The sequence below is a fragment of the Sus scrofa genome, chromosome 8 (assembly GCF_000003025.6).
Source record: "Sus scrofa isolate TJ Tabasco breed Duroc chromosome 8, Sscrofa11.1, whole genome shotgun sequence".
Taxonomy (NCBI): domain Eukaryota; kingdom Metazoa; phylum Chordata; class Mammalia; order Artiodactyla; family Suidae; genus Sus; species Sus scrofa.
The window spans coordinates 17,964,970-17,991,585 of record NC_010450.4 but is presented as its reverse complement, the minus strand read 5'-3'; the positions used below and the strand labels follow the sequence as shown (position 1 = coordinate 17,991,585).

General features: G+C 42.4%; 1 protein-coding gene across 2 annotated transcripts in view; it reads left to right on the top strand.

The window, feature by feature from the left end:
* PPARGC1A (PPARG coactivator 1 alpha) overlaps nucleotides 1-26,616 on the top strand; it is a 686,110-nt gene that overhangs the window by 536,368 nt on the left and 123,126 nt on the right. The window lies entirely within an intron of this gene.

Genomic DNA, 26,616 nt, shown 5'->3' with positions numbered 1-26,616 from the left:
TTAGCATGTATCACCTCTTTGAAGCCTCACAGCAGTATTGTAACCTGGGTATTGTTATTCCATTTTACTGCTGAGGACAATAAAGCTTAGAGAGAGACAAGAGGTGAGTACAGCAGAGGCACACAGCCAACAAATGTTCTCAAATCCAATGTCTGATGACCTGTCTTCTCCCTTCCTTTCTGCTCTCTGCTTTGTGAATGAATCAGGGAGGGAATGGGTCACCTTCCTTCCTCTTTTCCACGATTCTTTGCTTCCTTTATTCTCCTTGGGAAAAAAAAAAAAAAGATAGGACTTCACTTTTCAAATTAAAAATCTAAAACATGCTAGAAGCAAAGGAAAAAAAAAAAAAAAAAAAAAAAGGTGGCATGGGGGCGGGGCAGCTGAAAAGCACAAAAAACCCAGAGCCAGTCCACAGTAACCTTCCACCCAGAGGTGATCGCTTTCTTTTTTCTTTTTTTTTTTCCCCCTTCTTCCTTGCCTGCCCTTGCTTTGCGTCCTCTTAGCCAACAGCCACATTCTTTCTCCACCTCTTCCAGCACAAACTCCCTTTGGGGGTCCGAGTTGCCCCGCTGCGGCACTTGGCACAACGTGTGACACACACATTTGCAAAACTAATCAAGTGTAGCGGGGACAGGGAGTCCCAGCACAGGCTCGGCTAGGCAGCGGCGCGGTTCCCTTTCCCTGGCCCCAGACGTGGGGTGAGCCAGCGAGTCCCTGTAACTGAGCCCCGGCGGCCCCTCTCTGGCTCGTGAAGCCACACAAGCCCTAGCAACGGAAAATGCCACCGGACACCCCGGGCGGCTGCATGTGCAGGGCCGCCCCCGGGAGTCTTTCGTTCTAAGCCAAAGTTCAGCTGAAGGGCAGTTGCCAAGCCAGAAAGTCATGTGCCTCTCATGTTGGTTAGTGTGTCACTTTGAACAGTTCTTATCTGATAGTATTATGACTAACCCAGTGCTGACAGCATGGGACAGATTATAGGGGCCATGTGACAATTATTTAAGGCATCACTGAGGGAACAGTGCAGCTTGTATTAACCCATTCTTCCAGGATCACTTTCCCACAGGCGTTCCTTCCCTTGAGAGTCTGGGTAGCAAAGGGGAGGAGGAGAGGAACCAAAAAGTCCACTGGCCCTGGAAGAGTCCTCCTAGTTCCCATTTGGATGGCCCTAGTCGTTTATTTTTGTCCCTGCAGCTTGAGTGGTATGTGCTCTTTGGGCTTAAAAAAAAAAAAAAAAAAAAATCAATGATGATGGTTGTTCATATTTCAGAACCTTTCTTTCCTTACACCTTGTACTGATAAAATTCTACGCCTTTGTCGTTGTTGTTGCTAAGGTTGATCTTTAAGATATTAGAGAGCCGCACTGAAGTCCTGGCTGGAGAAACAGTCCTTCAGCGTCAACCTAAATGTCAGCAGCGAGAAGGCGTTCCTCCCCATCGTATGACTGGCGTTTCGGAGGGTGCAAAGCAGACTTAAGAAATGCTACGATTTATTATTTATACACTGCCCCTGAGTGTACACGGAATGGCACAATAGTCGCCAGCTGCACGAGGGCTGCCTCGCCAAAAATCAAATTCACAGCAGCTCCCACGCCAGAGAGGGACTTTGTCCGGCTTGAAGCTGTGAGAAGGGGTGTAAATGATCTTTATTTTGAGTGAAAAGAAATTTCATAGCTTATTTGGGGACCGAAAAGTACATAAAACAGAGGTTTTGGATCAACATTCGGATGACATCATCTAAATAAGGTCCCAGACACTAAAATATAACTCTATTCAGTGGGGTACCCTGGAGTGACAAAGAGTGGGATCGCAAATCTTTAGGAGATGTTGGAAGACAGCCATGTTTTGAGATTTCCTGGTTGAGTTCAGGCCCTGTTAACATTCAGCTATAAAATGGAATAATAGTAATACCTTCCTTATTGGGTTGTTAAAAAGATTTAATGAGAAGAAGCTTAGACAGGCTTAGCCTAGGGCACAATGAGTGCTCAATGAAAAGTGGCAGGTGTTAGTCTGGTTATTATTCTTGTTATTGTCATTGTTTGCATGCTCCACAGCAGAAGGCAGAAAACTTTGAACACAGACTGGAAATGGTGCCATTTCCAGAATGATTCCCATCTCGGGGTCACTCTAGTCTGTTCTGAGTGAGGGTCAAGCCATACTCAAGTCCTCCCCCTGTGTCCCCATGAGGGCCACCTTTCGTCCCCTCAGTAAAGTGCCTGCTACCACCTTTGTCACTGACCTGCAGCCATGTTCCCACTTTGTTACTGCGGAGGGACCAGGGCCCCTTCCAGCAAAACGATGGAGTGAGTGGGAGGATCCTTGGAGGCAGCATCGGCTCCACTCCTATTGCCCCAAGCAGTTCAGCTCTGGCTTCAAATTGCATGTGTTGTTCAACCGTACAACTGGCCTCTGGTTAACTGTACCTGTAGATGTAGATGGCGGTTTAAGGAACATCTGTTATGATGTGAGCACATGCTGGGGGTTTTATTCTTCTATCTCTGGTAATTTATCAAAGTTTTCCTTCTGCCTCATCTAGCAGCCTCTGTCTCACTTTGTCCATACTGGTACTCCAGCATCCTTTATAGAGCTGTACTCTGTGTCTCTCCCCATTTGACCTAGCATTTAATCTAGTTTGGTGAATTACTTATTCATTTATTTCACAATATTTACTGAGTGCCTGTTTTGTGATAGGCATTCTTCGAGGGCCTGGAGAGATAAAACATGCCCAGAAGTCCAGACCAATTTTGGTGCCTCTCTTCTTCCACCAGAAAATGTGGATTTTTCCCTCTAAGGAAATTCTACTCAGTGGTGGCTGCGTATAGGGGTGTTGACCCTCGGGGGAGAGTAAACCACCAAACCCTGAGAATAGGCCAGATGCTTTTTCCTGATCCCTTTGTTCTGATGAGTCAGATCAGGATTGATATTCAGCTGATATTATGGCAATATCGGTTGTCAAAATATTGGCGTGTTCTGGGTGAATAGCTGTGGCCTGAGCTCAAGTGCCCCCTCCCCTGTCATCGTGGCTTCTGTACTTGGAATACCTTGGTTGCCTCATGGTCCAAGACCCAAAGGACTAATGAATGGTAGAGCCCTCTAGAATTTGATCAGTGGGTGTCCATTTCTGTATTGGCACAATTTATTTCCTTGACATAAAAGTCAATCATCGTGAGCTGAATTTTGATTGAGGGCAGAGCAGTACACAATTGGAGATCCCAGGCTCTATCAAGAACCCACCCCTTCTGATTGGGGTGGGTTTGGATGAGCTATTCTCACTTCTTTAGTTTTCCTTTGTGTAGATGGGGAGAACAGTAATACCTAGAGCCCAGGCTGCCCAGGGCTCTCCTGTGAGGATAAATTAATTCAGACATATAAAGCACATAGAACGGTGTTTCAGTATGGTAAGAGCAAAGCAAGAACTATTCTTTTTTTTTTTTTTTTTTTTTTTAGGGCTGCACCCACAACATGTGGAAGTGCCCACGCTAGGGGTCGAATTGAAGCTGCAGCTGCTGGCTGCAGCCACAGCAACACCAGATCTGAGCTGCAGCTACATCTGTAAATTACAAGGCAGCTCATGGCAATGCCAGATCCTTAACCCACTCATCAAGGCCAGGGATAGAATTCGCTTCCTCATGGATACTAGTCAGGTTCATTACCACTGAGGCACAGTGGGAATGCCAAGCAAAGACTATTCTTTATTCTTACTGTTATTCGATAGTTTGGCAAAACTCGTGTTTAAATTTAATAAATTTTAAGGAAAGGTGAGCCGGCTTCGATTATTCTCTTCTCTAACTGGAACAAAACACAAGACCAGAAAGACACCAGAAACCTTTTCTTGAGGATATGAAGAAGTAAATAGATATTAATTTCTTATTCTTCTTGCATGATAAATGGTAGTGCCTTTAAAATCTCTGTGTGTAGGATATATGTATACATGCCCATTTGTGAGAGAGATTGTACTCAGTAATTGTTGTGTGTTGGTGAATGCAGAGATGGATAACAGGTCCCCCTGCCATAATGCGTTCATTGTCTATTGGGGAAACAGGTGTATAAACCAACAATTATAGTATGCTAGGTGCCAGGTGCCATAGCAGATAAGTATACCAGGTACCCAGGAGCTCTGAGCATAAGGACCTAACTTAGCCTCAAGGGGTCAGCAAGACCTTCTGGACAAGCTGACATCTTAGCTGGTTCTTAAAGAGAGAGATGTCAGACAAGGAAAAAAGCCCAGAAGGAGGTTTTGGGTAGAGCTTGGGCAAAGGCATGAGAAAGAGCGTTCTTTTGGAAGCTGGAAGCGGGGCTGGGCCGTGATAAGATGTCAACCAGTCAAGAGGCCTGGGCAGGGGTCCGCTCCAAAAAGCCTCCCTGCCATGTTCAAGAGCTCCCTCCAGGCCCATGTGGAGACCCTGACATGATGTGCCAGGTGGGTGTGGTCTTAGAATCCAGCTCTCTGTTATCTCCGAGAGTTCCCTGGGGTGAAGCTGATGGGGGCCTGATCCAGGCATTGGCAGTAGGATGGAAAAGAAAGGAAAGAGTTAGTTCGGAGTGATGAGGAATTAAAAGTGATCCCTATTTCTGGTCTGAGTGGATCTTGCTGCTACTTTCCAAACTGATACAAAAACAAAACAAAAAACTGTGATGGAAAAGCATCTAGACTGGGGGGAGAAGAGGAAGATACAGTTTCTATACTTTGAGCTTCCCTGGACTGGGAGACATAGGAACCTAGTGGGCAGCCAGCTGATGCAGGAGCCGAGAGGGGACCCTTGAGGCTGCAGATGAGGATGGGGAGTCCTTACTGTAGCAGAAGTGGTTAAAACTTTGAGAGGCCATGATATCATTCAAGGAGGAGTGAGAAGCACAAGCAGAGCGGGGCTGAGAACAGAATTATAGGGAACATCAACATGGCAGGGGTGGAACCCTGAGAAACAGCATTTGGAAAGGCAGGAAACCCAGAAAGTACCCCATGACTACAACTGAATTCAAGAAGACAGGTAGACACATTATTGTGCACAATGAATATTCCTCTATTATTATACTTCTTTCACATTTTAGGTTCAAAGTTTATAGAAACTGCCTTGACTTCCTTGACTGGAGATATCAATATATCTGTATTACTATGCTCTTTTTTAATTTTAATTTTTTTCTAGTAAAGTATAGTTGATTTACAAAGTTGTGCCAGTTTCTGCTGTACAGTAAAGTAACCCAGTCAGACATATATATGTGTGTATATATATATATATATATGTATATAAAATTTTTCTAATATTATTTTCCATCATTTTCTATCCCACATAATTGGATATAGTTCCCAGTGCTATACGGTAGGACCCCATTGCTTATCCATTTAAATGTAGTAGCTTGCATCTCCTAACCCCAGACTCCCTGTCCATCCCACTCCCTCTGCCCCTTGGCAGCTACAAGTCTATTCTCTATGTCTGTCAGTCTGTTTACCATTTTTATTAAATACTGTGTTTCATGACAGATACTTTTAAGCACGGAACTGACTTTTTTTTTCTTCTTGCTTATTGATTAAAGCCAGAGTATGAAGTGGTCCATAAAAATGATCCTCCTTTATCTCCTCATGTCTCACCCCTTCCAGGGAAAACTAGACTCATAAAACCTTCTGTGTGAGTCCTGGGCTGCGTTTAGGTCAATTCTTCTCTTTAACTGAATCCATTCCATTTTCTCTCATCATGCTCAAAAGATGGTCCCTTCACTGCGTTTCACGTTCTTTCATGAAATGTTTGTCCTAAATCTCTTTTATTTTGAGTGGCACTTATAAACTAGACTCTAGCACAGAACAGATGTATTCATTTAATAGTTTGCTTTGATGGCTCCTTTAAGAGGCTTTATAATCTTTATATTTTACCTTTGGGTTTGGAATTTTATGCTCCTTTAACAGGTGTATTACCTTCATCAGATGTTTTCATTTTAAGCTGTTGACTTATAAACACATGGCCTGCGGGGATTGGTGTGCAGGAAATTTATTCACTTACAGATTTATTCTCCTATTCATCTTTGTATTTAGTGCAGGGATATGCAGAGAACCTTAGATTGATTGATAGTGACAGCTTGTGGGTAAAAATAACTTTTTTGATGACCAAAATAATTGTTTCTTCCCGTTGACAATGGGTCGGTGAAAGATCACTCGTATTGAGAGGATTTTGTAAAAAGTTAATTACAACCAGAATGCTTTTAGGCCCATATTTAGTTCTCTGGGTTTGCATTTTAGGAGAAGATTGTGCTTCCCCATCTCTTCTGAGGACACTTGAAGGTTTGTCTTTTGAGCTATTTAATTGCTCAAGCAGTTCATCCTTTGCAAAACATAACGTGTTTTGCTCAACGCTGAGCTGTTCTGATCTTATGATCACAAACCTATCAGTTTTCCATGAAAGAGAGGAAAGGGGGAGAAAAGCATCCTTCTTCTGTTTGATGTATGCAAGAGGATGGAGATGAGGGGTCTTACATGAAAACAGTGTGTGTAAAACCAAAGGGCCAGGTCAGGGGATCTTTTCCTTTGGGCCCTTTGCTGATATGAATGAGGGTGGAATTCAGCGAGCATCTGTGATGAAGAAGTTGGTCCTGTCTGGACTTAGTGCTACATGGACTTTTGTATTTTCAAAAGGTAAGCTGGTCCAGGGCCTTGTGATTGGAGTCCTGAGAAGACACATGGAATAAAAAACTCATCCTTTACCTTTTGCCCTAGAAACTTGGACATGTCTGCTGTCCATGTCCATTAACCCTTCCTCCAGGCAACACAGAGGGTCCCTGAAAATGCAGTAGGGCATTTCCTAGGAAGGGCTAGGGCAAAGCACTTGTCTACATGGAGAGGGAGGCTGAGAAGTTCAAGACTGGCCCACCTGGTGTCTACTTTGTTTTGCAGCATTACAAATTGGGGTTGATGGTCAAGTCCATCTTCTCTGCCTAATCATCTTCATCATAAAACCACTGTGTGATTCAACACAGTTTGGTATCATTCTACCTGTGCCCAGGAGAGGCCGGGACTGAGTTACCCTGCTTCCCAGACTCAGAAATGACATTTCTTCTCAGGGAAGGAGGAGAGTGTGGGCCAGGCCTACAAGGAGATGTCTCAAGTTCTCCTTGCATTCTGGGATGTGGTTCTCTCAAAGAAAACTATGTGGCTTCAACAAAAGAGAAAAGAATGAAAATATGAAGACAGCATTGAGGGTGAGAGTAAAGGAAAAGGAAGTCAAGAAATTATTTCACAGTGAACTTTTGGGGAAATATTTTCTCTCAAGGGGTGGGTGTCATGCCCCTCTCTCTCTTTCCCATCTCCAGATGTCAAGTTAAAATTTTACTTCGGTATAATTAGAGTATTTGGGGACTTCATTTCTAAGTCTATGCTGATCAGCGTATACTCCTTTCTCTGCTTTTTTGTTCTGACAGCTCTTTGATGTACTTCTTTTTAGCAGTCATTTTATTATTATTATTATTTTGCATCAGAAGTATTTGCTGAGGATATGTATTCCCTACGGGACTGTGGATTCCTTGAGAGGAACATCCATATCTTACTCCTTTTTTTTTGTTTCCATCACTAGCATTTAGTCATTACACAGTAATCTCTCTCATATTAAGTTCATTAAGCTCATTTGTTGAATAAATGAGTAAGTGAGTAAATAAATTAATGATTGAGCAAGTGGAGAAATTATGAAAGTAACAGATCCTGGAATAGAGTTGTTTTCAAGAGGGTGAGTCAAGCCTATGCCATGGTCCTCAGCTGCCTCTTTTGACCTGTATATAAGTTCAGGCTCTCGGCTTAGTTCCATTCCTCAGTCTGCCCATCTGTCTAGTGTCTTCAGAGCCACTTCCTTAACACTGGAAACCCTGGTGAGAGTCAAGTGTTAGGAGTAAGGAGCCTCCAAATTTCTTTTTACCCAAAACTTACCGCTATCCTGGAGGTTCTGTTATTTTTAGAAAAAAAAAAAAACAAAACAAAACCTGGAGTGGTACAGCACTGGAGGAGTTAATGGCAGCCAACAAAATGAAAACCAAAAGCTCCTGGGGAAAAGTCAAGAACTAGAAAATGCAATCGTTAGCTGATAAAATGTCTGCTTCAGTTTCGGCCAACTTCCTTGAACCTTGCCCCATCATAGTGGCCCCCCGTTGGAAGTGGCGAAGAGGTGTCAGTGATAAATCACCCTGCCATGAAACAGCACAAACTTCAGTAAATTACATGTGGAAGGCAGAGGGGGTACAGTCATGGTGGAGCCTGGGCGGGCGAGCCAGCAGGCTTCCGGTGGAGTTGAATATTTATCCCTCCTTAGCCCTGGGATGCCTTCTGTTCATTCACAGATGCAAAATGAGTGGCCGTTTTCCATTGAGGCCTTCCATTGTATCTGTCAGGAGTAGACCCAACAAACACACGGAGGGCAAAAATGCTGGCGGACGCCTCCCCCTCAGACCCAGAGAGTCGGTGACGTACCATGAACCACTGAAGTCAATGCCTGCTTTTATTCCCCTTTCTTTTTCCTTTTCTTTTTAAAATTATAGTTGATTTACGGTGTGTCTTCGATTTCTGTTGTATAGCACAGTAACCCAATCACACACAGTTCCCTCTGCTGTACAGTCGGAGCCCATGGCCCTTCCATGCCAAATATAACAGGTTGTTTTTAACATTAAAAAAAAAAAAAAAAGCAAAGTGAACTCACTGAACGAATAAAGCTAATCCTCTTCAAACATGACAGCGTTAAAAAAAAAAATGAAGCTTAGGCTTTGTGTGAACCTGTCTACTGCCTGTTGTTACTGGGGCGAGGGAGGGAAAAGCCCTGGATAGCTATAGAAAGTCAGACCACCTGTGGATGTGTTCCTGCATATCTTGGCCAGAAAGTGAAGCCGCCTTAGAGATGCTCCCTTCCTGATGTGATGGGATGTTGAGGGGTCCCTATCTTCTGTTGCATACCGAAGCTAAGAAATATACCCTGCGCCAGCGGGAGTCAATTTCCCTCCAAGTGCCAAACACCCCGTGCATCAGGGGCCAGCTTCTCACATGCCTGGCCTGTCCCTTGCACCAAAGGATCCTCCGTGTGTGCGTACTCTTCCTTCCATCACACTGCAAATTCCATAAGGTCAGAATCTAGGTCTGATTATCTGGGTACCCTTCCCTGCTCTGCCTGCCTGGTATGATAGGGACAGTTCACGAGAGTGTGGAACTCAGTAAATATTGGTGGGGTGAAGGAATGATATTATTCGTCGGTGATGGGTAATAAGCAAGGCTCACACTTGGAAAGGGCTCTCTAACGTTTCTAGCATCATGTTAGAATGTTGGGACCGGCAGAGGCATTCCAATTAAGCGAATGTCATCTTTTCCTCAAAACCACGGAATTATTATTATTACTCCTTTCAGGATGGAACTTCCTTTTGAAAGCTGAGTCCCAGTAACGTTTCCCCCCCACAAAGAATCTACCTGTAAAACTATGCTTGCATTCAGTTGGTTTCGTGTGCCTCTGACAATAAATTCCCAGGGAGCTCACACAGACGGCTTCTCTTATTAACCCCCTCCCCTCCCACCAGCCTGACGATGGGGTCTGAGCCCTTTGAGACAGTTTTGTTGTCTCCAGTGAAACGGTGTTCAAGATGCTGGCGGGGATGGTGGGGGGACTTTCCTGGAGCTGCTGCCTGGCACCCCAGAGTTGGTCATGTGACGGGGTGCGTGCTAAATGCAGCCAAGTCTAAGGCCCGCCTGGCCTGGCTCAGACTGAGAACTGAAGATGCCCGGAGAAGCAGTTTTAAATTACAAGGTGCTTCACTCCCATGCACGTCTCCAGATGGAGACATGCTCAGGAGTCCAAGAATCCTTTCTCATTCATTCACTGCAATTCCTTAGACTTTCTACTCCCATCACCCCAACACACACACACACACACACAGAGTTGGTTATCTGAGGACAAGGCCTGGGTTGTTTACCGGTTTCGCAGAGTACAAAGATTTGAAGAGTTTAATTGTGAATGTAATCTGAGGAATCACGGTCAGCCCCATACCTCAGAAGAATGCGAGCAGTGGGAGAGAGGAATTATTCCTTTGCCGAAGCTCAAAGCGGTGTACCCCACTCGCTTCCCTTTGGGACCCGTGGTAGGAGGGAAGCGGTGGGTGGTGTGTATGTGGGGGGGGGGTCTCAATTGTCTTTTTAATAGAAGAACCCCTAGTTCTCTGGGCTGTGCCCCCTGGCTTCTGGCTGTTTTCTTGGTGGGCAAGCCCCGGCTGGGTGGTGTGACTGCTGAATCCTCAGCAGAGAGAGGGTTCTGGCTGGGACTGGCTCCCCACTGCTGGGGCTGGTTTGAGGAACCGGAGGAACCTCTTCAGTTGTTTCCAAACAGGAACTGAGTCTGGTCTGGCTCTGGTCACTTCAATTGCAGGACTAGCAGGAAGGAAGATTCTAGAGGCCGAGTGATGGCATTGAAGGATACAGAGACCACATAAAAGACTAGGAGTTACTGCTGTGGCTCCATCGATTATGAGCCCGACTAGTATCCATGAGGATTCAGGTTCAATCCTGGCCTTGCTCAGTGGGTTAAGGATGCAGTGTTGCCATGAGCTGTGGTGTAGGTCACAGGCAGGGCTCGGAGCCTGCATTGCTGCCGCTGTGATGTAGGCCCACCCCTGCAGCTCTCCTATTTGGCCCCTAGACTGGGAACTAGGGGCACTGCTGCAGGTGCAGCCCTAAAAAGCAAAATAACATAAAATAATTCCAGCAAAACGTGCCCCATTGTTCCCATTCCTGAAGTTGGGGGGAAGGTTGGGACTGGGGAGATGAGAAGAGGAAAGGTGGGGTGTAAGCCAAACGATTGCAGTGTTCTTCATCGACAAGTTTAGAATTTGGGGGGAAAGGAGGCTTGGGTGTGCCCACGGACTTCTTAAAATGAAAATGTGATATTCACGCCTGAATTAAATGACTCAGGGGCAGGAGGCACTGCTTGCCCCCCTCATAGCTTCCCTTTCCTTCCGTGCATTGCCAAGCTGCTGGCTGCATCATGTTTCCTGCCCTTTAGTGGCTGAGTGTTAAAAGATGGAAAATTGAAGGCTTGAGCAAGGTATCAACAATCTATCACTAATGAGAAGTAACATGGCTATGAACCTTGGTTCTATTTTCATCTTTCTAAAATGTAGGTAGGTTGGAGTTCCCGTCATAGCTCAGCAGAAACGAATCCGACTAGTATCCATGAAGATGCGTGTTCGATCCCTGTCCTCGCTCAGAGGGCAAAGGATCCAGCATTTCCATGAGCTGTGGTGCAGGTCACAGACGTGGCTCGGATCTGGCATTGAGCTGCCTGTGGCATAAGCCGGCAGCTGTAGCTCTGATTGGACCCCTAGCCTGGGAACCTCCGTATGCCGTGGGTGCGGTCCTAAAAAAGCAAAATAAAGAAAGAAATAAAATAAAATAAAATGTAGGTAGGTTAAGTCATAGTAGCTGGAGGCTCCTTTCTAGGGAAAGACCTGGCAGATTCCTGAGTGAGTTCATCACCTGCCGCAGCAGAATACAGTCCCCTGGTGGAAGCTTCCCTGCACTTGATCTTAACCATACCATTACATTTATGAGGCTCCTTTGAACATTTTATGTTTTATCTTTTAAAATCAATAGATAGCTTTTGACAGATTGTGATGGGATTTCTTGATGCATACCACTGTTCTGGCTGAGTTAGAAATTATAGTCTCTAAAATGATTTCATTTACATTTGATCCGAGGTGGAACCTCAAGGGTCAAACAGAATGAGTCAGACTTTTAGACCTTCGCGCTTAACCTCTCACCTGCCGCTGGTGATACTCGCTTTCCTGTGCCCATTGGCTTGTTGAATATGTTGGCTGCTGTTATCTCCTCTTAGCAGGGTCTCTTATTAGCAAGAACCTTACCATCCTGACTCTTCTAGTCTGACTCAAGTTTCAGGTACTTTTTTTTTTTTTTTTTTTTTTTTTTTTAGGGCCATCCCTGTGGCATATGGAGGTTCCCAGGCTAGGGGTCTAATCAGGGCTGCAGCTGCCAGCCTACACCACAGCCACAGAAATGCAGAGTCCGAGCTGTGTCTGCAGCCTACACCGCAGCTCACGGCAACACCTGATCCTTAACCCACTGAGCGACGCCAGGGATCGAACCTGCATCTTCATGGATTCTAGTCAGGTTCATTACTGTGGAGCCATGACGGGAACTCCTCAGGTACTTTTCCTTTGTGCTCTCTTTCCTCTCTACTTGTGCTGCTAAGCCACTTTATCAATGCATGGAAGAGGAGAGCATTCTGTCAATAACAATATTTTATCTAAGGCTCCTGACCAATTAGTATAAAAGCCATCACTCAAATCCTATTTTCTATTAGTAAGAGGATGGGCTTTCTTTAAGGGCTGAAGCAAGAGGAGAGAATCACCATTCATTTATTGGGAAGTTAGAATACAGAGTGAAAGCTGAGCTGCCTCTCAAGAGGATTTGCAATTCACTTCTTTTTCAAAGAAAAAATATCTCTTCCTTTATTCGATGAAAAGAGATATTTCAAACAGCAAAAATTTTCCTTAAAGCAACATATCCTCTAAGATATATAGAACTGTTGAATGCTAGGTTGATTTGGGAACTTCGCGATTTTCCGTTGCCACCTCTCTGTATTAGAGGTGGAATAACTGAGGCCCACACTCGTGACATAAATTTATACAAAGTCATGTACGTGCTAAGTGGAGAACTAGTATAAGAAGCCAGGTTGGAGGACTCTGAGACTGATCTTTTCCCCATGCAACCATACAAAAAATACCTGCGGAGTACTTTGATAAAGCTAGCAGGGTGCTCCGTGCTGCAGGGACCAAAAAGAATGAAGATAAAAGGCTATTTCCCTCAGGAAACTTTATGATTTTATTTTTCAAAATTAGACATATTCAAATGAAGAAGCTGGAGAAGGGCGAAGCTTAGCATGTAATCGAGTGCTAGATGGTGCAGTGTGGATGGGGGAAGCATTCGATATGAACCATGCTATTAGGTCATGGTTCATGAAAGAGATGAATCCTCAAATAACTCACAAAGGTCCAGTAGAATAGAGTTATCCAGAGAGAACAGCACAGAATACAGGAGCAGGGTCAATATGAAATATGTGGAATAGGAATGGCAAATTCTTGACACACAGACTACATACCCCAGTCTTTATGCGTGGCAGGCATTACTCATTGATTGCAGAACTGTTCCCAGTATTTTAGACATGGTCGACATTTTTATTTATTTTTACTTTTTATTTTTTTGTCTTTTTAGGGCTGCACCCATGGGGCATATGGAAGTTCCTGGGCTAGGGGTCTAATTGGAGCTGCAGCTGTCCGCCTGCACCACAGCCACTGCAATTGCCAGATCTGAGCTGAGCTGTGTCTGCGACCTGCACCACAGCTCACAGCAATGCTGGATCCTTTAATCTGCTGAGCGAGGTCAGGGATCAAACCCACATTCTCATGGATACTAGTCGGGTTCTTAACCCACTGAGACACAATGGGAATTCCAATGGTTGAATTTTTTTTAAACAATGAATTCCCGGTAGTCATTATGAAATAGCTGGAATAGGCAAGAGACAATGAGATCTATTTGCTAATTTCCGTGTTAGGTTAGCTCCTGATTGGAGTGACACGTTCCTATTTTAATACCAACAGATAATAATGCATAAACCCTATCTTTGATAGTCATGAATAATATTTGCCATGATGATCCATTGTTAAGAGACCTAGAATGTTTACATATAATCTATTTGAATTTAAATTATTTTTTTGTCATATTGGTCCTTCCCAAATCTAGCTCTTGCTGCAGGGGGCCTGGTATATGTTGGGCAGGCAGTAAATATTTGTTGAATGAATGAAACTCACAGTGAAGTTAATTGTAGCCTTGAAGAGGTAAAAGGCCAGAGTTTTAAAAGCTGAATGCATCCATCCCATGCTGGGACCTGAGTTAGGAAGTAGAATATCTGCAATATATCTCAATGCATAGCCTCCTTCTTCTGTAAAATTGATATCAGCAGGGCCCTCTGTTTCCCGCCATGCACATTTGCTCTAAGTCACAACATTAATTAATGGAGAAAATTTATTGTAAAAAAAAAAAAGAGTAGCAATTCCAAATCACTTGTTTTCATGCGTTTGGATGCCCTACCCAACTCTATTCTACCAGAAATAATTTGGCAGGTTTTATTGTCAGAGAATATGTTGGCACTTTTAGTTTCAGTTGTTAATCAATGAGCTTAAATATGTGAGTTCAAAGACCTCAGACGTTATTTCACCTGCTCCCTCACCAGTGAACAACATGTATTATGCATCTACTCCTATGAGGCCTTCTATTAGGCAAAGACGAGGCTACATGGAAGGACAGGACATGGTTTCTAATCTCAAGGAACTCGGAGTGTAGGAGGGGCAATGATGTAAACGAATGTAGCTGCAAACTCCGCTGCTTACAAGGTGTATCCTTTAAGTGTTAGCTACTCAGTTAAGTGCTCACAGATGTCACCTTTTTCTTTATATCTTCAACTTGGGCTGAGCAAACACATGTCATCTCTTTTGCCTTTTGCATAATGGGACTTCACTGTTAAAAAAAAATAGCACCCTGAAGCCATGGACAGATTCTGAAAGGAGATGTCAGTCTTTGAGAAAGGAGAGGGAGTGAGGACATGGTCTTTGTCCTGAGCAGTAGGCTCTGAGGAACATTCCCTAATACCTTCCTCTGGTTCGGATGTAGTAGTTCTTGTTTTTCTGATCAGTCATAGGATCCCTAAACGTTATGCATTTTGAATGATGGACTCCATACAATTAGATCAAAGCATCATCTCCAGGGGGTTGAAGTAACAGTGAAAAAAGACCTTTCAGAAGTTTCATGGTGATGTCTAGATATTTATGTTAAAAATAATGGTGATGATAGCTCACATTTGTATATTACTCTGTCGTTTACCAAGCACTTTCACAAATTGGAAACAACCTAACTGTCTGTGAATGGAGTATTGGCTGAATAAATCAAGGCACTTTCGTACGATGGAATACTAGGCAGCTATTGTACAGAATGATGTAGATCTTTATTTACTGATATAACACCCATGATAAGTTTTAAAAAAGCAGGTCTCAGAGCAGTGTATTGTACAGGTCTAATGCTATTTAAAAATTATATTTTCAAAGACACATCTATATCTGTATGTAGATATGGCATTGAAAGCAACCTGGAAATTTATACAAGAAAATGCCAATAGTGGTTATCACTGTTTACTGGAATGTAGGAGACTTTGTCTCTTTTCTATCTTTCTGCATTTTTTTTGAAAATATATGGTGAACATGTTCTACACTCATGAAAATAAAAAAAAAAGCCATCCATTAAGAACTTAAGTGCATTAACATATATTAAGGTCCTTGATCCTTATGACTTCTCCAAGGGAGTTATTACCCATGTTTTACAAATGAAGGGCACAAGTTCAAATCAACTCACAGTACTTAGTGTGACTGTGTGTCAGGCAATATTCTGATTGCTTTACACATATAAACTCTTTTAATTATCACAGTAGTCCTTTGAGTAGGTCCTATTATTATCTATATTTTACAGATGAAGAAACTGAGGCCCAGAGAGGTTAAGTGAATTGTCAAAGGTCACACAGCTCATAAGCTTATAGAGACAGCACTGAAAACCAGTTTGCTTGACTCCAGAGTTCACATGCTTCACAATTACATCATGTTGCCAGAGAGAAGGTGCAGGGTGGGAGGAAGTGGGTTTGGTAACTGAAATTAACTAACTCTGTTCTCTTGTCACTATACGTTTGCATATGCCTCTTTTTAATTTTTTTAAAAATTTTTCAATGATTTTTGTTTTTTCTATTATAGTTGGTTTTCAGTGTTCTGTCAATGCCTACTGTACAGCAAAGTGACCCACTCATGCATATATATATATATATATATACATTCTTTTTCTCACATTATCCTCCATCATGTGCCTCTTATTTTTTGCTTGTCATGGATTGTCGGCCCGATTATCTCCACATTCCAGCATGGCCTCATAGTTTGGTATTATCTATTTAGGGGACCTCATGATCAATTTCTTCTGGAATTCAGTATTGAGAATAAAATCACTCTTGACTACATGATAGTGTTTATGCATATGTAATCTACCATGTGCCAGGCACAATTGTAGGAACTGAGATAAAATAGTGAACAAAAAATGGATGCCTGTCCTCATGGATCTTACCTTCTAGTGGAAAGGGACAGAAAATAAACAAAAAATATAAAATTTAGAAAATTGATAAATGCTCTGAAGAAAAATATAAAAGGAATAAGGATAGTAATGGCTGGGCACTGGGAGTAGGGCTGGGGTTACGGTGATGCCGGAGAGGTCAGAGAAGTCCTATTTCCTTTTGTGGGATGGTGAATATTTATTTAACATACCCTTTTTGATTTTTGTCCAAATGGCCAGGAAACTCAGAAGTAAATTCAGAACTCAGTTACCAGAAAAGTGGTGCATTCCAAATCTATAACTAGTGTTTACTTCCTTGCTCCTTTTAACCTGTTTTGATCTGGTTTTCATTTTTATTGTCTTGTTTTATGTGTCTAGCTTCATATGTAATCCAGAATTCCATTTTTGGAAATAGATAAATATACATTTTAAATATCAAAAAAAAAAAATGAATAGAGTCAATGAAAAGTGCAAGAGAAACCAAATAGCCCATTTTCCCTGAGCTCAAAGGAATTCCCCCCTCCTTTTTTTTTTCCCATATGGACTGAAATCTCATCTCTGATTTCCTTGGGGACGCTCCCTTTTCTTTTATTGCTTTTATTACTTTCTCCCCAGTGCTCACAACTCTCACTCTCTCTTTTTTTTTTTTTCTTTCTCTCCCTGTCTCTGTCTCTCTTCCCAAGAAAGTTTAAATTTGTGTTTCCTGGATAGAATTGGTCTTTTTCTTCTGAGACAAAAATCTTTGCTCTTTTGTTGCTGTAACCTTTTAAAGTGATGGTGAAACTTCCTAGGACCATGGAGCTACTTAGCAGGAGTTGTAAATGTTGATGGATGTTGTCGTTTCCACGAGCAATTAAAACTACAGTTATTTATAAGGCTTCATTTAGAAACAGTTGCAATATATAGTTGGTGTTAATTGATGACAAATTCAAGCTATTTATCAATAATGCAAGATATTTATGTCAACATCTTGTGCTACTATGCTGCACTTTTAGCTTTGAGAGCTTGAGAAATCATACTTATGCTAGTGTTAGTGCCTGGAACGTGATGGAAATCGCTGGTGTTGACTGACCTCCCAGGCAACTGTGTTCGGTTCAGGCGATGGTGACCTAGAGTTGACCTAGATATGGGGTCTAGTCCTTGGTCACAAAAAATTAGAGAGTTTTGTTTTTAAACATACTTTTGAAGATTTCTCCATCATGTATGTTAATATTTCTCTTTGGGTATTTTTCTTGTGTAAGGAGAGGACAACACACTGTCAACAGTTAGGTGTCTGGGATGAACAGATACACGCTACTGTATATAAAATAGGCAAATAGAGACCTACTGTATAGCACAGGGAACTATATTCAACACCTTGTAATACCCTTAATTGAAAAGAATCTGAAAAAGAATATATATATTATATATAAAATTATATATATATATATAAAACTGAATTACTTTGTTGTACACACACGTGTAACTGAATCATTTTGCTGTACACTTGAAGCTAACACAACATTGTAAAGCAACTACACTTCAGTTTTTTTTTTAAAGTGAAAAAAATCTTTGGGTTGTGTTCTTTTTTTTTTTTTTTTTTTTTTTTTTGTCTTTTTGCCTTTTTGGGGCCGCACCCTCAGCATATGGAGTTCCCAGGCTAGGGGTCTAATCGAGCTGTAGCCACTGGCCTACACCAGAGCCACAGCAACACCAGATCCAAGCCACATCTGCAACCTACACCACAGCTCATGGCATCACCAGATCTTTAACCCACTGAGAGAGGCCAGGGATTGAACCTGCAACCTCATGTTCCTAATCAGATTCATTAACCACTGAGCCATGATGGGAACTCCTGGGTTGTGTTCTTAATCATAGTCTCAAGTTTTGGGGAAACTTGAAAGGGCAGAGGTTATGAGTTAGTCAAGCTGGTGCCTTGCCAAGTACCTTCTAGGTAGTTGGTGATCAATAACTCTTTGAAGGGTAAATAGGAGAATGTACGCAATATGACTGTCCAATATGGAAAACTCATACCCAGTTCCCTAGTGGTATAAAGAGAATCTATAAATATAGTAAAGGGCTTCGAATGTGCCCGAAACATGGTAAGCACTCGATATAACTTACCCATTATTAATATCATTTATTAGACTATCTTCCCTGGACGTAGCCTAGTGCTCAGCACAGAGTTCACCTTAATAAAGATTAATTTTGGGAGTTTCTATTGTGGCACAGCAGAAACGAATCTGACTAGGAATCATGAGGTTGTGAGTTCATCCCTGGCCTTGCTCAGTGGGTTAAGGATCTGGCATTTCTGTGAGCTGTGGTTTAGGTCACAGATGTAGCTTGGATCTAGCATTGCTGTGGCTGTGGCGTAGGCTGGCAGCTACAACTCTAATCAGACCCCTAGCCTGGGAACCTCCATATGCCACAGGAGTGGCCCTAAAAAGACAAAAAAAAAAAAAAGATTAATTTTAAAAAGGAATTCATGGATGAGTGAATGAAGCCCTTCCAGAAGAGATCCCCGTCCATCCTCTGAGCTTGCCCAGCCCCTCTTACATGGCTATACTCTAATATCTTCTGCTAATATCATTGCACTTGTTTATTCCTCTGCTCACTTAGCAGCCTGTGGTGCTCCAAAGGGAAGACTTATCTTTTATCTCCACAGCCGAAGGCCGGCACAGCCTATAGAATGTGGCAGGTGCTCAGTGCATGTTTTGTGAGTGGATGGATATAAAGATGGATGAATGAATATGCGTCTTGTGCATGATGTTCTGATAGCTCAGAAGTAAAATGGTTTGGGTGGATACCAAGTGATAGGAAAACTTCTCCTACCTTGATCTACATAGCTATAGAATTCTGGCATTTATTCATTTTCAACATTTTTTTTTTAAGTTGGTTAGTTACAATTTTAGACCTATGGACATAATTGTGAACAAGGTAATGTCTTTGTCTTCATGGAGATTATGTTCGAAATATCTTTGTCTATTTTATTTGCATTTCTTTTCTTCTGAGAGTCCTAACTTTTTTTTTTTTTTTTTTTTGTCTCTTTTCTGTCTTTTTAGAGCCACACCCATGGCATATATATGGAGGTTTCCAGGCTAAGGGTCCAATTGGAGCTGCAGCCGCCAGCCTACACCGAAGCTCACAGCAACGCCGGATCCTTAACCCACTGAGTGAGGCCAGGGATCGAACCTTCAACCTCTGGATGCTGTTCAGGTTCATTAACTGCTGAGCCACGATGGGAACTCCCTAACTTACTTCTGAAATTGCATTAAATATTATATTCCTGGGCTTTTAGGCATTTGACAAATTTTTCTCCTACTGATGAAAGGCCAGCATTCTTTTTTTTTGCTTCTGTCATTTTAGGGCCATACCCACAGCATATAGAAGTTCCCAGGCTAAGGATCAAATCTGAGCTACAACTGCTGGCCTATGCCACAGCCACAGCAACGTGGGATCCAAGCCTCATTTGGGATCTAGACCACGGCTCACGGCAACACTGGATCCCTGACCCACTGAGTGAGGCCAAGGATCGAACCCGCATCCTCATGGATATTATTCGGATTTGTTTCCACTGCACCACAACGGGGACTCCAATGAAAGGCCTACATTCCATATGCTCATTTATTACATGGGAGTGGGAGAGAGAGAGGAAGAGGGTGGTAGAGATAGACAGGTATAGGGGTGGTGGGAAGGGGAAGCCATTGACTACTAGCCTTTGACTAATTGCAGTTTATCATGTGTTTCTTGGTTAAATTCATGGCATTTATCCCATTTATCAATAGTTAACAACACGTACCATGAGACTGATGGCCCGTTACAGGGAGGGGAAGGGGCAGAGGGAGAGAAAGAGAGAATTTTGAAGAAACTAGTTCACATGATTGGGAAGGCTGGAAAGCTTAAAATCTATAGATCTGATGATGGGGCTAGCAGGCTGGAAACTCAGGCAGGATCTTTAGGTTAGCAGCCCTGAAGCAGAATTCCTTCTTCTTGGGGCAACCCCAATTTTTGGTGTTACAGCTTTCAGTTGATTGATTGAGGTCCATCCCCATTACGGAGGATCATCTGCTTTACTTATAAAGTCACCTGATTGGAGATGTTAGTTACAGCTGCCAAAGACCTTAGAATCCTTCGAAGAGCCTAAGAAGCAGGCACAGTCAGCGCTGTTTTATAGATGAGGAAACCAAGGCACAGAGAACCTTCACACCTTCCCTCAGGCCATGTGGCTGGGAGCCAAGGTTAGCGTAGGGTCAGGGGTGTGAGGCTCTGTCTGGACCATGCTGCTCTCAGCCCGGCCCAGACCTGAGGACCTGCTTTTGAAAATGCCATCTCTTCACCTGGAATTCAAGGGGAGGTGGAGGGAGTGGGATGGACTGTAAGTCTGGGGCTAGTAAATGCAAACGATGCATTTGGAGTGGGTAAGCAATGAGGTCCTGCTCTATAGCACAGGGAACTATGTCCAGTCACTTGAGGTGAACATGGTGGAGGGTATTATAAGAAAAAGAATGTGTATATGTATATATATATACATATACACACTTTTCTGCACAGCAGAAATTGATAGAACACTGTAAATCAACTATAGTAAAATTTTTAAATTTTTTTTAAACTTAAAAAAATCTTTTTTTTTTTTTTTTTTTTTTGTCTTTTTGCCTTTCTAGGGCCACTCCTGTGGCATATGGAGGTTCCCAGGCTAGGGGTCTAATTGGAGCTGTAGCCGCCGGCCTACACCAGAGCCACAGCATCTCGGGATCCGAGCCTCGTCTGTGACCTACACCCCAGCTCACGGAAATGCCGGATCCTTAATCCACTGAGCAAGGCCAGGGATTGAACCCGCAACCTCATGGTTCCTAGTCGGATTCATTAACCACTGCGCCATGACGGGAACTCCAAAAAAATCTTTCTAAGAGCGTTTTCTACTTAAAAAAAGTAGTTTTTCCTACTGGCTGTCTTTTCCTAATCCCGATTACCTGTTTTAGTCTTTCCATTTTATGATTATTCAACTTGTGACTGTTTACGTCTGGGGACAGGTAGCTCCCAAACAGCCCACGGGACTGCATTTCTTTAAAAATGAGTCCTTTCCAAAGCCATCGATGCACATTTTAGTATATTTTTCTTGATGAAATAATTCATATTCACATATCGTGGTTCCTCTCGCCCATGACAGACATTGTCAATCTTTTGTCCATTTGGAAACCATTGACTAAATAGCGTTTAACCTGGGTTTCTTGGTCACGTTCACGGCCATTTATCCCAGTTCATCAACAGATAACAGCAGATGCTGTCAGACTGATGGCCCGTTAAGACGATCATCAGGTAACTACGAGCAGTTGGTGTCATTACTCGTATTAGGATTCTAATTGTCCATCATGTCTGTCATCTCAAGATTTCAGGACCATCACAAAACCATGTGAACCCATGTTAGAGTTATTTACGTTCATATCTCTCACACGATCACGAAACTCCCTGAAAGAGGGTCGATTGTATTTTACTCATATTTGTAAGATCAGTAGAAAATATAATTATCTTGATAATAAAAAGATGACAAAAGTGATTATTTCTACCAGGTGAGACCCACACTGTGCTGGGCACACACAGTGGTTTCAAAGAAGGGAAGATGAGAGAAGAGCTCTGTTCTGAGAACACCTGCTTCTCCTTCCCCACTCTCTTCCAGAAAAGAATCAGAATGTGTGTATATATATATGAATGTATATGTATGTGTATATATGAGTGAATATATATATATAATCTGAATCACTTTGCTGTGTAATAGAAATTAAGACAACATTATAAATCAACTACAATTCAATTAAAGAAAAGCCTAGTTTTCTACGTTCTTTGTTGCACAAATTCCTCTTGTATGGTTGCTCCAGACTCACAGATTCCATTATCCCTCTAAAACTGTGGGGTCTGTGAAGCCAGGAGCCAGATCAGATTCAACCACATAGCTGAAGTGTATCACAGAGTTTTCGTTAGTAAAGATTAAGAACTGTGTCAGGCAGCAGAGGGAGACACTTCAGTGTCGAGGTCAAGGAATTGCACCCTGGAACCAGGTTGCTGAGGTTCGAGTTCCAAGCTTACCATTTATTAGATGTAGAGTCTTGGGCAATGTCTTTGACTTTTTTGTGTCTCTTTCTCCATCTGCAATAAAGAAGGTTAACAATAATTCCTATTTCATAAGATAATATGTTAAAGAGCTTAGAATAGTAGTGGGTACGTGGTGCCCATCATACATTGGGCTGTATTTTTGAAAAACCACCTATCTCTGTTTTTCATGACTTTTGATTTTATATCTCTGGTCCAGTTACTTCCTGGAATCTTGTGGGTTAAAGACTGATTTCCAAGACTGCATCCTACACATGAGCAGCTGCTTCCTACCACCTGGTTGAGAGCCAGATCTTGGCTCTCACTGCTTTTCATATTTCTTTGTATTTCCCTGAGCAGCTAACACTGGACCCTGTATGATTCATCATTTGTCACCAGGACCTTTTATTTTCTAGCCCCTGTAATATTGAGGAAAACTAACACCTAACCAGATAGCTACAGGTGCCAAGCTAGATCTCTCATCCTTACATCCTCCGTGAGGTCAGTGGTGTCATCCCTCTTTTCTAGAGGTCCAGGGAGATTAAGTGTATTGACTCATTTCAGAGAGTCAGGAAGGGTCAGAGCCTGATTCTGCCCTCAGGTCGGCCTTATTTTATGAGCCTGACACTCTCCTACTGTGCTAACGAGCCACCTATGTCAGCCTCATTTTAAAGGGAATGCGGTCTCTCCCTCATTATCCCCTCCTGCCTCATATCTTTCTGGGGGCTCTGCAGGTACCTGCAAAGCTGTAGGTATCTACATGCTCTTTTCCAGCCATGTATGCCTCTTGCACTCATTCATTCTGGATCCTCAAACTTTATTGGTGGACACATGAATGGATGGGCAAGATCCTGGCAAAACATGTCTCTATTTTCCATGATTTGCAAGTTGGCACCCCCGCAGGACTACCTAGCACTACCCTAAACCAGTGAATAGGACACTCCACAAAGGAGGACACCCACAAAAGAGGACACCCATGCAAGGGGACAGCATTTCCTGTGAAAGGCTGTAGTCTTTGTTTTAAGGGATTACTGGAAACAGCTATGGTGACAAAGGTTAGAACTTGATTGCCTTCTCTCTACACATGCTATTTAGTAATGAGTCTAGTTTTTATTTTGAATTACCTGTGGGGCAGAGGCCTCTAAAGTTTTCACAGGGTCTGGATGGCATTCTCACTCTAGGCTGTGTATCTGATCTGTTTGCAAGCCCCAGGCTTATCCCCATCTCTTCTGCCTCAATATACTTGCTGTTGTTCCGTTCACATGTGGGTGTGTTGTTTGATTATGAGACTGACCTTTCATTTCACTCACTCTTAGAATGTAAGCACTTTCAGGGAAGAAAATTATGCAACCTTGCACCAATTTACATTCCCACCAACAGTGCAATAGGGTTCCTTTTTCTCCATACCCTCTCCAGCACTTGTTTTAGACTTTGCTGATGGCCGTTCTGGCTGGTGTAAGGTGGCCAGCAATCCCACTCCTGGGCATCTATCCAGAGAAAACCACGACTCGAAAAGACACATGTACTCCAATGTTCATTGCAGCACCATATACAATAGCCAAGACATGGAAACAACCTAAATGTCCATCGACAGAGGAGTGGATAAAGAAGGGGTGGTACATATACACAATGGAATATTGCTCAGCCATTAAAAGGAATGAAATAATGGCATTTGTGCCAACATGGATGGACCTAGAAATTATCATGCTAAGTGAAGTCAGTCAGACAATGAGAGACCAACATCAAATGCTATCACTTACATGTGGAATCTAAAAAAAGGACACAATGAACTTCTTTGCAGAACAGATACTCACAGACTTTGAAAAAGTTATGGTTTCCAAAGGAGACAGGTTGGGGGGTGGGGGGAGGCACTGAGGGTTTGGGATGGACATGCTATAAAATTTGGTTGTGATGATTGTTGTACACCTATAAATGTAATAAAATTCATTGAGTAATTAAAACCACATGTGTTATGTAAATAAATAAATGTTCCATTAGCTCAAAGAAAAAATTATACAACTTACACAGGTTAAGCCCCTGGCACGTTGCTGGACCATCTTTTTTTTTCTTCCTTTTTTTTTTTTAATTATACTGGAATATAGTTGACTTACAAAGTTGTGTTAGTTTCAGAAATACAACAAAGAAAAAAAAATACATATATTTATATCTCCATTCCTTTTCTAGTTCTTTTCCCATATAGATTATTACATAGTGTTGAATGAGTTTCCCTGTGCTATACAGTACATTTTTTTCAGCATCTGTTTTATATATAGTAGTGTGTGTGTGTGTGTGTGTGTGTGTGTGTGTGTGTGTATCAACCTCTGAATCTATCCATCTCCTTGCCACGTTTCCTGTTTGGTAACCATACGTTTGGTTTTGAAATCTTTGAGTCAGTTTCTGTTTTGTAAGTTCCACTGTATCATTTCTGGACCATCTTTGGGAGTGTAGTAGAGTCTTATTGATTTGCTGACTTGTAACCTCTGGCCATTTCCCCTTTTTTGCATTCTACACTCCTGCAGCTGCATGATTTCCCACACAGGTGGTGTAGCATAGAGAGATTGGTCATGTGTCTTCCTCTTGACCATGGCATCTTGGTGCCGGGATAGTCTTTCAACCCCCAAGCCTTTTAGCAGGGAATTGGAGTTTTAACTGCAATCTTTAGGATCGACTTTACCTACCTTTACAAGGTGGGAAGATGATGAACAGTTAGTATTTACTAGGCAGAGTTCAAGTGGAGGAGAAGGAAGTCCATCTCACACTCTTTGACAGGTGTCAAGTTACTGTCTGAGAGACTATAAATATCCACCGAAGACATGAATTGCAGAGATGGATTCTTTGTGGATAATTTTCCAAGCAGCGAGGTGTTTTCTTTCTTCTTTCCTATTCCCTTTTCAAGTGGTGGTGGTTACTGATAATATTTAGAAAAGCAATATATGGATTCCGAGAATACATTTCTTCTCTCTGACGTCACCAGTTTAATTTATTTACTTATTTTAAACTCTGGGCATTTACTTATTTTAAACTCTATAGGAGTTTTATGATGCAGATATTCAAAGAGAGCTTTGGTGCATATGACAAATCTAACTTTCAGGTTTTCCTTGGTTTCTGTTGTTGTTGTTTTTCCTGAATGGGAAATTACTGCATTTCAGCTATTTCCGCATCTTCAAAATTTTGAGTTTTCGTATTTAGTCCTTAGTAATTTGCCTATAAATACCTAAAGGGACATTTGAAGTTGGAAACTGTAGATATTGCCTGTCACACATTCTTTTGAAGCAAGTGACATTTGGTGGCAATTTGTACTCTCTCTTTCTTCGTACATTTGCCCAAACTTGCAATGACTAAAACACTGATGATAAATCCAACTATCATTTTTTTCCATTTAAACGTTTTCAAGATTTTTCTTTCACACTCATTTTTGATCTTGAAAAATGCCTTTCTTACAACTTGACACATAAAGTTGGGGCGCACTTTATGCTCCAAGCAGAGTTTTCCTTCCTTCTCTCCCCACCGTAAGTGGGCAAGGCAACGCTGGGGAGGGAAACGGGAGCCCTGGTCCTCACACACATTTGTGTATTCACAAGTCTCAATGGCTTCTCCAATGGATAGAGGGTACAAAAACTTTCTTGGCTATATATTTCTTTAAAAGGCTTTAAGACAGAGTTCTCTGGTGGCTCAGAGGGTTAAGGATCCAGCATGGCCCCTGCTGTGGCTTGTGTCACTGCTGTGGTGCAGGTTCAGTCTCTGGCCCAGGAACTTCCACGTGCCACTGATGCAGCCAAAAATGCCTCAGGAGAGGAGGGAGAAGAAGAAGTGGCGGGCCAGAGACATCATTGAATCTGATAAATTTGAAAAGGGAAGGCGGTGGGCATTTGTGTAGCTCCTGTGGCAGGTGAGGCATTCAATCGGCACACTCCCTACCTACACCTCATCAGAATCTCCACGATGAGTCTGAAAGGTAGGCTTTGTGTCCATTTTCTAGATGGAAAAATGAAGACACAGAGAAATTAAGTAGGTCAGCCCATAGGTTTGAGGTAAAGTGTATTGAAATGACTTCCTACTCATGTTTGTGTCTGGTGCTCCTTGCTGAGGGCACAGCCTTCACAGCCAGTGTATTCTGCATCCATCTAAATGAGATTCTACTTCAAAGTGTTTGTTCCTAGCAGCATAATGTGCATACCTAGAAGGGGATCAAGAATGTGAACTTGGCTTAATGCTCTTTTAGAAGGTGAGTTTTACTTTTTAAAATCATTACCTTCAGATCAGACCTCACAATCTTACAAAGCCAAAGCATGCAACTTTCATTCCTCTTCAGTTATAATCGGTGTGGTTTTGATGTTTCTTAAGGCATGGTCGTGATGGTGGCCATGGGGATTTGAGAACGAATGGCACAGGCCCACCTCT